General features: G+C 43.4%; 7 non-coding genes across 7 annotated transcripts; all 7 read left to right on the top strand.

Moving 5' to 3' along the window:
- The first annotated feature begins 213 nt into the window (after nt 1-213).
- LOC141242621 (U2 spliceosomal RNA) lies at nt 214-404 on the top strand. Its single transcript, XR_012307022.1, has one exon. It is a non-coding gene; the product is annotated as a U2 spliceosomal RNA (small nuclear RNA).
- A 1,115-nt stretch (nt 405-1,519) lies between these two features.
- Nucleotides 1,520-1,710, top strand: LOC141242623 (U2 spliceosomal RNA). Its single transcript, XR_012307024.1, has one exon. It is a non-coding gene; the product is annotated as a U2 spliceosomal RNA (small nuclear RNA).
- A 6,607-nt stretch (nt 1,711-8,317) lies between these two features.
- LOC141242710 (U2 spliceosomal RNA) lies at nt 8,318-8,506 on the top strand. Its single transcript, XR_012307104.1, has one exon. It is a non-coding gene; the product is annotated as a U2 spliceosomal RNA (small nuclear RNA).
- A 1,115-nt stretch (nt 8,507-9,621) lies between these two features.
- On the top strand, nt 9,622-9,812 carry LOC141242624 (U2 spliceosomal RNA). Its single transcript, XR_012307025.1, has one exon. It is a non-coding gene; the product is annotated as a U2 spliceosomal RNA (small nuclear RNA).
- A 1,115-nt stretch (nt 9,813-10,927) lies between these two features.
- Nucleotides 10,928-11,118, top strand: LOC141242625 (U2 spliceosomal RNA). The gene has a single exon (XR_012307026.1). It is a non-coding gene; the product is annotated as a U2 spliceosomal RNA (small nuclear RNA).
- A 1,115-nt stretch (nt 11,119-12,233) lies between these two features.
- Nucleotides 12,234-12,424, top strand: LOC141242626 (U2 spliceosomal RNA). Its single transcript, XR_012307027.1, has one exon. It is a non-coding gene; the product is annotated as a U2 spliceosomal RNA (small nuclear RNA).
- A 1,118-nt stretch (nt 12,425-13,542) lies between these two features.
- On the top strand, nt 13,543-13,733 carry LOC141242627 (U2 spliceosomal RNA). The gene has a single exon (XR_012307028.1). It is a non-coding gene; the product is annotated as a U2 spliceosomal RNA (small nuclear RNA).
- The last annotated feature ends 221 nt before the right edge of the window (nt 13,734-13,954 follow it).

Below are 13,954 nucleotides of genomic sequence, written 5' to 3' on the forward strand. Positions count from 1 at the left end.
AACAGCAGGGGGTGAAGGTGCTGTGTTTAAAGAGGTGGAGTTATGCAGATCTAAAACGCGTGGATTGCAGCAGCAGCAAGCCGAAAAGTGCAGGCATGTAAGGGATCTAGAGGTTGACAACATGTCTTCTTAACGGGAGTCCAGGAGCTCATCTCCACAAATGGACTTTTCAGGATCCTTGGGTGGCTCCGTAGTTTGAAACCAATTCTGGTTATCGCTTCTCGGCCTTTTGGCTAAGATCAAGTGTAGTATCTGTTCTTATCAGTTTAATATCTGATACGTCCCCTATCTGGGGACCATATATTAAATGGATTTTTAGAACAGGGAGATGGAAAAAGAGCTTGCTCTGTCCACTCCACGCATTGACCTGGTATTGCAGTATCTCCAGGACCGGTGCACCCCTTCTTTAATGCAGTTTCTAAAATCAGAAAGAATTGAATTCAATGTTTTTTGTTCATTTTGCTTGTTTGTCGGATTTGGGGATGGACTCTTTGGCTTTGCTTTTCTTCTCCTCATTGGATTTTTCATGTTCAAAGTTGCAGAAGCCAGATTACAAGCTCATTTTGGTTCAACTTCAGCAACTGTGCATTGCATTGCCATGTAATGTGATGCAATGCTATCTTTCTAGCTCTCCCTTTTTACTTCCTTTTGGATAAACAGACATATTAGGCAAGCATTTTGGAGCTTTCACCTAAATAACTACAGGTGGTGAGATAAGCTGCTCAATATAATTGACCTTTCAGTATATTGTTGCACACACACCATCTATTTAGCAAATGCCCTTGTTATCAACAGCAGCCTTTTAAACTCACCTGAGCTAACAGGTATGTGCGCTGGTTACTCTGCTGCGCTTAAAATTTCTTTTTTGGTTTGCTACAATGCCTTTTCTGAAACGTTGTCTCCTTCTGCTGAAACACTGACTTCTTTCATTTAATGCCTGCAGACTATAAAAGAGAACCCAACCCAAAAAGTTTGGTTGATTAGTCTGTGGCATTCTGTTAAACTGTTGCTTATGGCGGTCTCTGTGAGCTTCTCAGCGACATTCAGCCAGCCAGGTATCCTGCCTGCAGTAGATGGAATGTGGCAATGGAACGCTGGCTGCGCGTGTCATAATAGGCTCTGAGCCTTTATATACCTGTGCACAGCAGCAGCCACCTTCAGTCTGCTGCTGGACAGCCAGCAGCAGCAGCAGCAGGAGAGGTATGTAATCAGGAGCCCTCCTGCTAAGGGTAGACAGCTGCTCGTTCCACCCCACCCCCCGCCTTAATTGGTTCTCCTCCCTTCCAACGGTGTTGAGGCGGGTGGGAACAGCAGGGGGTGAAGGTGCTGTGTTTAAAGAGGTGGAGTTATGCAGATCTAAAACGCGTGGATTGCAGCAGCAGCAAGCCGAAAAGTGCAGGCATGTAAGAGATCTAGAGGTTGACAACATGTCTTCTTAACGGGAGTCCAGGAGCTCATCTCCACAAATGGACTTTTCAGGATCCTTGGGTGGCTCCGTAGTTTGAAACCAATTCTGGTTATCGCTTCTCGGCCTTTTGGCTAAGATCAAGTGTAGTATCTGTTCTTATCAGTTTAATATCTGATACGTCCCCTATCTGGGGACCATATATTAAATGGATTTTTAGAACAGGGAGATGGAAAAAGAGCTTGCTCTGTCCACTCCACGCATTGACCTGGTATTGCAGTATCTCCAGGACCGGTGCACCCCTTCTTTAATGCAGTTTCTAAAATCAGAAAGAATTGAATTCAATGTTTTTTGTTCATTTTGCTTGTTTGTCGGATTTGGGGATGGACTCTTTGGCTTTGCTTTTCTTCTCCTCATTGGATTTTTCATGTTCAAAGTTGCAGAAGCCAGATTACAAGCTCATTTTGGTTCAACTTCAGCAACTGTGCATTGCATTGCCATGTAATGTGATGCAATGCTATCTTTCTAGCTCTCCCTTTTTACTTCCTTTTGGATAAACAGACATATTAGGCAAGCATTTTGGAGCTTTCACCTAAATAACTACAGGTGGTGAGATAAGCTGCACAATATAATTGACCTTTCAGTATATTGTTGCACACACACCATCTATTTAGCAAATGCCCTTGTTATCAACAGCAGCCTTTTAAACTCACCTGAGCTAACAGGTATGTGCGCTGGTTACTCTGCTGCGCTTAAAATTTCTTTTTTTGGTTTGCTACAATGCCTTTTCTGAAACGTTGTCTCCTTCTGCTGGAACACTGACTTCTTTCATTTAATGCCTGCAGACTATAAAAGAGAACCCAACCCAAAAAGTTTGGTTGATTAGTCTGTGGCATTCTGTTAAACTGTTGCTTATGGCGGTCTCTGTGAGCTTCTCAGCGACATTCAGCCAGCCAGGTATCCTGCCTGCAGTAGATGGAATGTGGCAATGGAACGCTGGCTGCGCGTGTCATAATAGGCTCTGAGCCTTTATATACCTGTGCACAGCAGCAGCCACCTTCAGTCTGCTGCTGGACAGCCAGCAGCAGCAGCAGCAGGAGAGGTATGTAATCAGGAGCCCTCCTGCTAAGGGTAGACAGCTGCTCGTTCCACCCCACCCCCCGCCTTAATTGGTTCTCCTCCCTTCCAACGGTGTTGAGGCGGGTGGGAACAGCAGGGGGTGAAGGTGCTGTGTTTAAAGAGGTGGAGTTATGCAGATCTAAAACGCGTGGATTGCAGCAGCAGCAAGCCGAAAAGTGCAGGCATGTAAGGGATCTAGAGGTTGACAACATGTCTTCTTAACGGGAGTCCAGGAGCTCATCTCCACAAATGGACTTTTCAGGATCCTTGGGTGGCTCCGTAGTTTGAAACCAATTCTGGTTATCGCTTCTCGGCCTTTTGGCTAGGATCAGGTGCAGTGATCTAACGGTTGCTGCCTTGGTCTCGGCTAGGAGGTGCCTGGGGTACCCGACTTGTTGGCCTTGGGGTATCGCTCTCTCTTAACTGAGGGAGCTTCACCCCCTTGCAGCTATTGGCAGGTCGGCTTAGTCCCCGGACAACGGGGAGCGATCGCGTCTTGTCTTCGGGGCGACCCGAGGAAATAAGGGCGTTTTCCTTTGCTGAGCTTTATCGCTTAGTGGGCTGTGTAAGTTCTTGGGGTACCCCTCCCTCGGTCTTGGGTTTGTTCCTGCTTTTGTGGGATTCATTCCCTTGTTACTATTGGGGGAGGGCTTAGTCCCTGAGGGCCGAAAATGCCTTTTTCTTTTGGATTTGCGGTGGGGGAGACTCCACTGCGACAGTCCATTAGAATCATGGTGGATGAATGCCAGCGCCATGAGAAGAATCTGCAGTACATCGTGCATGAGATTCTTTTTGGGTTCTTCCACCTGGAGCGAGATAAGATCCTGTGTCTTTACGATCAGGAATTCCGTGGGCGATATACCATTTCCTTTATGGCTAAATCATGCTGTGATAATATCCATGCAGCACTGATGGTTGCGGACAAGGACGATGAGAGACTGAACGGGCTGAGCTTTGACTTCCTGTACGGTGAAGAAGAAGTACCCTTGGTGATCTTCATGTACAGCCCATTCGTCTCTGAGGGCGATATCGAAACCTTTTTGAAGCGTTACTGCAAGTCAGTGCGCTTCTCACATGATATCCTCAACTCCCAGCGCTTCTGGAATGGGAAGAGGAAATACCTGGTGAAGTTCCATCCAGATCAGAGCGGCATTGGTGGTCTTCACCACCCGCCTGCTAATTTTGCCATTGGTAATGTCAGGGGATTCCTACGCTACCCAGGAATGCCCCTTCAATGCCGGAATTGTCATGAATATGGGCATACACGAGAAAATTGTACAAGGGCTCATGTAGTCTTTTGCAACAAGTGCGGTAAGAGTGGGCACACCTCCGCTACGTGTGACTCTGAGATCGTATGTAACCTATGTGGGAAGGCAGGTCACGCCTTCAGGAATTGTCCGAGCAAAAAGTCAAAAACATATGACATGTTTAAGTCAGGTCAACTGACTATCCAAGAATACTTCGGAGGGAGTATTACTACACCTGCCCCTGGACCTGGGTTGGCGCACGCTGACGGGTCCGGACCAAATCCTTCAACGGCTCCGCCAGAGGGCCCGCTGGTAGTTCCACAGAAGGACGGTCGTAGGGGTTCCATAAGATTAACCGAGGGTTCTCTCTCTGTGGAATTGATCGATGTTCTGGCTCTAGATGTTGCCGTATCTCAGAGTCAAGAGGAAGGGTCCTCATCCAGCATGAATGCACCACCGGCATTATGTGGAACTGAGGAGACCTCTAGTACCCCGATTAAGCAAGCACCCAGATTCGCCACACCATCATCGGTGATCTTGGGTAAGGGCAAAAAGGGTACGCTCCTTAATCGATCAACCAGTGTGTCGGAAAGAGAGACCTCTAGGGCGCGAAGTAAAAAGGACCCGGCTAAGACCCAGTCGAGCCCTGGTCCTCGAACCAGAAGTCGCAGTAGTTCCGTGACCAGACCAGAGGACAAGACGACCCAGAGGGATGACACCCGTTCCATAGACCAGACCGCCATGAGGACTGCAGATGCACAGGACTTGGAAAAGATGGACAGCTCCCAGCCTCTGAAAAGGCAACGGGAGGACGTAAAGCAACCTGATATCCAAAGAAAACACGGATGTCGAGGTCCAGATGAGGAGCCAAAAGTGGATGATGCTTTTTTGCCTGCTTCAGATCCCGGTAATATTAAACAAATCCTGACCCCTGGAGATGCGGAGGAGGAGGTGCCGTGTATTGACTTCTTCCCATCTTCAGATCCTGATTCTTCTTAATGTCTGTTCCTCTTAAAATCTCCTCACTAAATGTGAGGTCCCTAAAGAGCCCTACACGTAGGGCTGCTTTATTTTCTTATTTAGAGACATTGGACTTTGATTTCTGCTTTCTACAAGAATGTGGTATACAGAGTAATTTAAATTATAAGGACTTAAAAGAAGACTGGAAACTGGGCGCTTCTGTGTGGTCCGGTGCTAATGACTGTCGTGCTGCCGGAGTTGGACTACTTTGCCGTGGACATTCTACCATCATTCAATCTGTGACTGAAATTATACCTGGCAGAGCTATTTTAATACATCTTGTTTTTAATGGACTTTCTTTACGTTTATTAAATGTGTACGCTCCTCCTGGGAAGCAGGAAAGGGCGGATTTACTTGAAATATTGCCATTATTTTGTGTTGGGTCAACCCCCCTGCTAGTGGGAGGAGATTTTAATTGTTTACGTGATGGGGAATCCCGGCAGGGTGGGGATGTGAATCGTAAAGACCGTACCTCCTATTTGTTGAAAAGTTTAATTGATGATTTTAGATTACAGGACTGCTGGAAGGAACTCTTGCCGGCGGATCCAGGTGTTACATGGTCCAATGGAAGAGTTTCTTCTAGAATTGATTTCATATTTGCTTCTACTGCCTTTAAACCTTGTAAATGTTTTCTTTTATCTAATTTATTCTCTGATCATAAAGTTTTATCTGTGTTTTTAGAGTTAGCAGGGGAACAAAATACCTCAAGAGGCCCATGGAGATTAAATACAACTCTCCTAGAGGATATTGATATTCAAAAGAGGTTTGTGCAGGCCTACCAGTGCTGGCAATCAAAGAGAGACCCCCGCGCCTCGATGCTGGATTGGTGGGAGAGCATTAAACCTAAGATTAAATTATTTTTTATTAAGGCAGGGAAAATGAAAGCAAAAAAGAAAAAGCAGTGGTTTTATGTTTTTAATATGAGATTACAAGTACTCTTTAAACTAAAAGAAGTTGGTATTGATGTGGATGATGATATTGCAAATCTTAAGTCTGAAATAAAAAATGCTCTTAATGAAAAAGGAAAACAAATAATTTTTAACTCCCATGTACAGCACCTGGAGGAAGGAGAGAAATGCTCCCGATTCTTCTTCAAAAAGGTAATGGGGAGGAGGGACGCAATCCTAAATCTTGAAGGTGAAAATGATATTAAGGGTATGTTAGGAAAAGCTTTTAATTTTTATCAACTTCTTTTTAACACTAAAGTTATAGATCCATCCTTTTTAGAGTATGCTATTAATTCCCTTGATTTTAAGTTAGATATTTTAGACCAGGGTGTTTTATCTAGGGATCTCACCAGTGAGGAACTTTTACAGATTTTTAAAAGTTTCTCCAGTGGGAAAGCCCCTGGGGAAGACGGTCTACCGATTGAGTTTTATCTGACTTTTTGGGGAATTTTAAAGAACGATATGTTTTTATTGTTTAAAGAAGCTTTTAATACTAATAAATTACCCCCATCTTGGAGGAGAGGTCTGGTATCTTTAATATATAAAAAAGGGGATAGGAGCCAACTTAAAAACTGGCGGCCTATTACGCTTTTAAACCTTGATTATAAAATTTTAGCTAAACTTATTGCAGTCCGTTTAAAACCCTTTATAGCCAAATTAATTCACCCTAACCAGGTATGTGGTGTTCCCGGAAGAACCATAGCTGAGTCCCTCAACATAATTAGGGATACCATATGGTATTCAAAAGAGAGAAGTCAAAACCTTGCTATTTTATCCTTAGACTTTGAAAAAGCTTTTGACAGGGTATCGCATGAATTTCTTTTTATGGTTTTTAAAAAAATGGCATTTCCAGAGAAAATTTTAACCCGCATTATGCTTTTATATCATTCTTGTTTTAGTCAAATTTCTGTAAATGGGTTTTTAACGAAGGGGGTTCCTCTATTATCAGGGGTGAAACAAGGGTGCCCTCTCTCACCACTGCTCTTTATCTGTGTTATGGAACCACTATTAACCATACTGAGAAAAGATAAAGTAATTAAAGGGGTACCTATTCCCGGGAGTAGGGGTATGCAACTTAAAGCCCTAAGTTACATGGATGATGTTACCATACTATGTCCAGATTCCACATCTCTGAGGAGGGTATTGAGAAACACACAATTTTTCTGTGAAGCCTCAGGTTTTAAATTAAATATAGATAAATGTGACTGTTTTAATGTGGGGGGATGGGACTCCTCTTTGACCCCTGGGATAGTGATACAGAAAAATCACATAAAAATTTTAGGAATTATTTTTAACCAAGCCAATGAGGGGGACCCTAACTGGGACTCTGCAATGGATAAAATAGAAATAAAGATCTCATTGTGGAATTTAAGGAACCTTAGTATGGAAGGTAAAATTTTAATTATTAAAGCCGTTTTAATTCCCATTATGTTGTATATTGCAATGGTGTTTCCCCCTTCCAATTTACAAATCAAGAAAGTAACAAGAATTGTTTTTATGTTTTTATGGGGTTCAAAAATGGAAAAGTTAAAAAGAGATCTGATGTACAAATGTAAATCTAATGGAGGTAAAGATGTACCCAATTTTTTTACCTTTTTCCATATAAAGTATTTCTGCTTTTGTTTTAAGGTTTTTAAATCTGATGGCATTTTTAGTTATTTTTTAAAATATGCAGCAGGAATGATTTTTAAAAGGTGGTTTAGCCTACCTTTAAGTTCTCCTGTGCTCCTGTGCCCACCTAAACAGTATGTGATACTTGAGAAAACGGTCAGACTTTTAGGTCTCCAGGAATTGGAGCCTGATATATTGGGGGACCAAAGGAAGGTATCTATTGCTTGCAGACACTCTGAGGACACAATTCCTGTCTCCAATTTTTCACAGGCAAGGTCCAAAACGGTGTGGCGAAATGTGTATGGGAAATATCTTGCAAATGTACACAAGGACCTTGCCTGGGCTATCGTCCACCAGTGCCTCCCTACCCGTGAGTTTCAACATAGGCGGGGGCTGGTGGCGAGAGCCAAATGTCCAAGAGATATATGCGGGGAAAGTGAGTCTGTATTGCATCTCTTTTGGAATTGTCCTTTTCCACAGGAGGTTTGGAGAAAGGTAGGCCCACTTTTAAAATGGGCATGTGGCCTGAAAGATTTTAATCACTTTTATGTCTTTTATGGTCTTTTTAAGTGTCCAAATATTAAACAATTCCGAGTTGCCTGGATTATTATTAATTGTTTTAAAAATGCCATGTGGAAAGTTAGAAATATTTTACTCTTCACACATGATCATATTGATTCAACAGACTGTATAAAAATTGCTTTAAGTGAAATGTATATTTACTATCTCAGAGATAAAAAACTGTATGGAGCAAAAGAAGCGGCTTCTATGTGGTGTGTACAATTATGGAACACAATTAGTGGTAATTAAATAAACCCAAGTACATCTGTAATTATGATTTTCTTAATTGTTACAATGGTTTTATGATGGTAAATTGTGTTTTATACAAAAAACTTGAATTGATTATTATCATGTTTTATCATTTTATTGTAATGTTATAAATGTTCTTTTTTAAAACCTTTGTAAATATACTTTTGAATCAATAAAATTGCGTTGAAACCTTATCTGTTCTTATCAGTTTAATATCTGATACGTCCCCTATCTGGGGACCATATATTAAATGGATTTTTAGAACAGGGAGATGGAAAAAGAGCTTGCTCTGTCCACTCCACGCATTGACCTGGTATTGCAGTATCTCCAGGACCGGTGCACCCCTTCTTTAATGCAGTTTCTAAAATCAGAAAGAATTGAATTCAATGTTTTTTGTTCATTTTGCTTGTTTGTCGGATTTGGGGATGGACTCTTTGGCTTTGCTTTTCTTCTCCTCATTGGATTTTTCATGTTCAAAGTTGCAGAAGCCAGATTACAAGCTCATTTTGGTTCAACTTCAGCAACTGTGCATTGCATTGCCATGTAATGTGATGCAATGCTATCTTTCTAGCTCTCCCTTTTTACTTCCTTTTGGATAAACAGACATATTAGGCAAGCATTTTGGAGCTTTCACCTAAATAACTACAGGTGGTGAGATAAGCTGCACAATATAATTGACCTTTCAGTATATTGTTGCACACACACCATCTATTTAGCAAATGCCCTTGTTATCAACAGCAGCCTTTTAAACTCACCTGAGCTAACAGGTATGTGCGCTGGTTACTCTGCTGCGCTTAAAATTTCTTTTTTGGTTTGCTACAATGCCTTTTCTGAAACGCTGTCTCCTTCTGCTGGAACACTGACTTCTTTCATTTAATGCCTGCAGACTATAAAAGAGAACCCAACCCAAAAAGTTTGGTTGATTAGTCTGTGGCATTCTGTTAAACTGTTGCTTATGGCGGTCTCTGTGAGCTTCTCAGCGACATTCAGCCAGCCAGGTATCCTGCCTGCAGTAGATGGAATGTGGCAATGGAACGCTGGCTGCGCGTGTCATAATAGGCTCTGAGCCTTTATATACCTGTGCACAGCAGCAGCCACCTTCAGTCTGCTGCTGGACAGCCAGCAGCAGCAGCAGCAGGAGAGGTATGTAATCAGGAGCCCTCCTGCTAAGGGTAGACAGCTGCTCGTTCCACCCCACCCCCCGCCTTAATTGGTTCTCCTCCCTTCCAACGGTGTTGAGGCGGGTGGGAACAGCAGGGGGTGAAGGTGCTGTGTTTAAAGAGGTGGAGTTATGCAGATCTAAAACGCGTGGATTGCAGCAGCAGCAAGCCGAAAAGTGCAGGCATGTAAGGGATCTAGAGGTTGACAACATGTCTTCTTAACGGGAGTCCAGGAGCTCATCTCCACAAATGGACTTTTCAGGATCCTTGGGTGGCTCCGTAGTTTGAAACCAATTCTGGTTATCGCTTCTCGGCCTTTTGGCTAAGATCAAGTGTAGTATCTGTTCTTATCAGTTTAATATCTGATACGTCCCCTATCTGGGGACCATATATTAAATGGATTTTTAGAACAGGGAGATGGAAAAAGAGCTTGCTCTGTCCACTCCACGCATTGACCTGGTATTGCAGTATCTCCAGGACCGGTGCACCCCTTCTTTAATGCAGTTTCTAAAATCAGAAAGAATTGAATTCAATGTTTTTTGTTCATTTTGCTTGTTTGTCGGATTTGGGGATGGACTCTTTGGCTTTGCTTTTCTTCTCCTCATTGGATTTTTCATGTTCAAAGTTGCAGAAGCCAGATTACAAGCTCATTTTGGTTCAACTTCAGCAACTGTGCATTGCATTGCCATGTAATGTGATGCAATGCTATCTTTCTAGCTCTCCCTTTTTACTTCCTTTTGGATAAACAGACATATTAGGCAAGCATTTTGGAGCTTTCACCTAAATAACTACAGGTGGTGAGATAAGCTGCACAATATAATTGACCTTTCAGTATATTGTTGCACACACACCATCTATTTAGCAAATGCCCTTGTTATCAACAGCAGCCTTTTAAACTCACCTGAGCTAACAGGTATGTGCGCTGGTTACTCTGCTGCGCTTAAAATTTCTTTTTTGGTTTGCTACAATGCCTTTTCTGAAACGTTGTCTCCTTCTGCTGGAACACTGACTTCTTTCATTTAATGCCTGCAGACTATAAAAGAGAACCCAACCCAAAAAGTTTGGTTGATTAGTCTGTGGCATTCTGTTAAACTGTTGCTTATGGCGGTCTCTGTGAGCTTCTCAGCGACATTCAGCCAGCCAGGTATCCTGCCTGCAGTAGATGGAATGTGGCAATGGAACGCTGGCTGCGCGTGTCATAATAGGCTCTGAGCCTTTATATACCTGTGCACAGCAGCAGCCACCTTCAGTCTGCTGCTGGACAGCCAGCAGCAGCAGCAGCAGGAGAGGTATGTAATCAGGAGCCCTCCTGCTAAGGGTAGACAGCTGCTCGTTCCACCCCACCCCCCGCCTTAATTGGTTCTCCTCCCTTCCAACGGTGTTGAGGCGGGTGGGAACAGCAGGGGGTGAAGGTGCTGTGTTTAAAGAGGTGGAGTTATGCAGATCTAAAACGCGTGGATTGCAGCAGCAGCAAGCCGAAAAGTGCAGGCATGTAAGGGATCTAGAGGTTGACAACATTTCTTCTTAACGGGAGTCCAGGAGCTCATCTCCACAAATGGACTTTTCAGGATCCTTGGGTGGCTCCGTAGTTTGAAACCAATTCTGGTTATCGCTTCTCGGCCTTTTGGCTAAGATCAAGTGTAGTATCTGTTCTTATCAGTTTAATATCTGATACGTCCCCTATCTGGGGACCATATATTAAATGGATTTTTAGAACAGGGAGATGGAAAAAGAGCTTGCTCTGTCCACTCCACGCATTGACCTGGTATTGCAGTATCTCCAGGACCGGTGCACCCCTTCTTTAATGCAGTTTCTAAAATCAGAAAGAATTGAATTCAATGTTTTTTGTTCATTTTGCTTGTTTGTCGGATTTGGGGATGGACTCTTTGGCTTTGCTTTTCTTCTCCTCATTGGATTTTTCATGTTCAAAGTTGCAGAAGCCAGATTACAAGCTCATTTTGGTTCAACTTCAGCAACTGTGCATTGCATTGCCATGTAATGTGATGCAATGCTATCTTTCTAGCTCTCCCTTTTTACTTCCTTTTGGATAAACAGACATATTAGGCAAGCATTTTGGAGCTTTTACCTAAATAACTACAGGTGGTGAGATAAGCTGCACAATATAATTGACCTTTCAGTATATTGTTGCACACACACCATCTATTTAGCAAATGCCCTTGTTATCAACAGCAGCCTTTTAAACTCACCTGAGCTAACAGGTATGTGCGCTGGTTACTCTGCTGCGCTTAAAATTTCTTTTTTGGTTTGCTACAATGCCTTTTCTGAAACGTTGTCTCCTTCTGCTGGAACACTGACTTCTTTCATTTAATGCCTGCAGACTATAAAAGAGAACCCAACCCAAAAAGTTTGGTTGATTAGTCTGTGGTATTCTGTTAAACTGTTGCTTATGGCGGTCTCTGTGAGCTTCTCAGCGACATTCAGCCAGCCAGGTATCCTGCTTGCAGTAGATGGAATGTGGCAATGGAACGCTGGCTGCGCGTGTCATAATAGGCTCTGAGCCTTTATATACCTGTGCACAGCAGCAGCCACCTTCAGTCTGCTGCTGGACAGCCAGCAGAAGCAGCAGCAGGAGAGGTATGTAATCAGGAGCCCTCCTGCTAAGGGTAGACAGCTGCTCGTTCCACCCCACCCCCCGCCTTAATTGGTTCTCCTCCCTTCCAACGGTGTTGAGGCGGGTGGGAACAGCAGGGGGTGAAGGTGCTGTGTTTAAAGAGGTGGAGTTATGCAGATCTAAAACGCGTGGATTGCAGCAGCAGCAAGCCGAAAAGTGCAGGCATGTAAGGGATCTAGAGGTTGACAACATGTCTTCTTAACGGGAGTCCAGGAGCTCATCTCCACAAATGGACTTTTCAGGATCCTTGGGTGGCTCCGTAGTTTGAAACCAATTCTGGTTATCGCTTCTCGGCCTTTTGGCTAAGATCAAGTGTAGTATCTGTTCTTATCAGTTTAATATCTGATACGTCCCCTATCTGGGGACCATATATTAAATGGATTTTTAGAACAGGGAGATGGAAAAAGAGCTTGCTCTGTCCACTCCACGCATTGACCTGGTATTGCAGTATCTCCAGGACCGGTGCACCCCTTCTTTAATGCAGTTTCTAAAATCAGAAAGAATTGAATTCAATGTTTTTTGTTCATTTTGCTTGTTTGTCGGATTTGGGGATGGACTCTTTGGCTTTGCTTTTCTTCTCCTCATTGGATTTTTCATGTTCAAAGTTGCAGAAGCCAGATTACAAGCTCATTTTGGTTCAACTTCAGCAACTGTGCATTGCATTGCCATGTAATGTGATGCAATGCTATCTTTCTAGCTCTCCCTTTTTACTTCCTTTTGGATAAACAGACATATTAGGCAAGCATTTTGGAGCTTTCACCTAAATAACTACAGGTGGTGAGATAAGCTGCACAATATAATTGACCTTTCAGTATATTGTTGCACACACACCATCTATTTAGCAAATGCCCTTGTTATCAACAGCAGCCTTTTAAACTCACCTGAGCTAACAGGTATGTGCGCTGGTTACTCTGCTGCGCTTAAAATTTCTTTTTTGGTTTGCTACAATGCCTTTTCTGAAACGTTGTCTCCTTCTGCTGGAACACTGACTTCTTTCATTTAATGCCTGCAGACTATAAAAGAGAACCCAACCCAAAAAGTTTGGTTGATTAGTCTGTGGCATTCTGTTAAACTGTTGCTTATGGCGGTCTCTGTGAGCTTCTCAGCGACATTCAGCCAGCCAGGTATCCTGCCTGCAGTAGATGGAATGTGGCAATGGAACGCTGGCTGCGCGTGTCATAATAGGCTCTGAGCCTTTATATACCTGTGCACAGCAGCAGCCACCTTCAGTCTGCTGCTGGACAGCCAGCAGCAGCAGCAGCAGCAGGAGAGGTATGTAATCAGGAGCCCTCCTGCTAAGGGTAGACAGCTGCTCGTTCCACCCCACCCCCCGCCTTAATTGGTTCTCCTCCCTTCCAACGGTGTTGAGGCGGGTGGGAACAGCAAGGGGTGAAGGTGCTGTGTTTAAAGAGGTGGAGTTATGCAGATCTAAAACGCGTGGATTGCAGCAGCAGCAAGCCGAAAAGTGCAGGCATGTAAGGGATCTAGAGGTTGACAACATGTCTTCTTAACGGGAGTCCAGGAGCTCATCTCCACAAATGGACTTTTCAGGATCCTTGGGTGGCTCCGTAGTTTGAAACCAATTCTGGTTATCGCTTCTCGGCCTTTTGGCTAAGATCAAGTGTAGTATCTGTTCTTATCAGTTTAATATCTGATACGTCCCCTATCTGGGGACCATATATTAAATGGATTTTTAGAACAGGGAGATGGAAAAAGAGCTTGCTCTGTCCACTCCACGCATTGACCTGGTATTGCAGTATCTCCAGGACCGGTGCACCCCTTCTTTAATGCAGTTTCTAAAATCAGAAAGAATTGAATTCAATGTTTTTTGTTCATTTTGCTTGTTTGTCGGATTTGGGGATATACTCTTTGGCTTTGCTTTTCTTCTCCTCATTGGATTTTTCATGTTCAAAGTTGCAGAAGCCAGATTACAAGCTCATTTTGGTTCAACTTCAGCAACTGTGCATTGCATTGCCATGTAATGTGATGCAATGCTATCTTTC

This window comes from Phyllobates terribilis, unplaced genomic scaffold (genome assembly GCF_046119375.1).
Source record: "Phyllobates terribilis strain yellow unplaced genomic scaffold, ASM4611937v1 Scaffold_1049__1_contigs__length_452226, whole genome shotgun sequence".
Classification (NCBI taxonomy): domain Eukaryota; kingdom Metazoa; phylum Chordata; class Amphibia; order Anura; family Dendrobatidae; genus Phyllobates; species Phyllobates terribilis.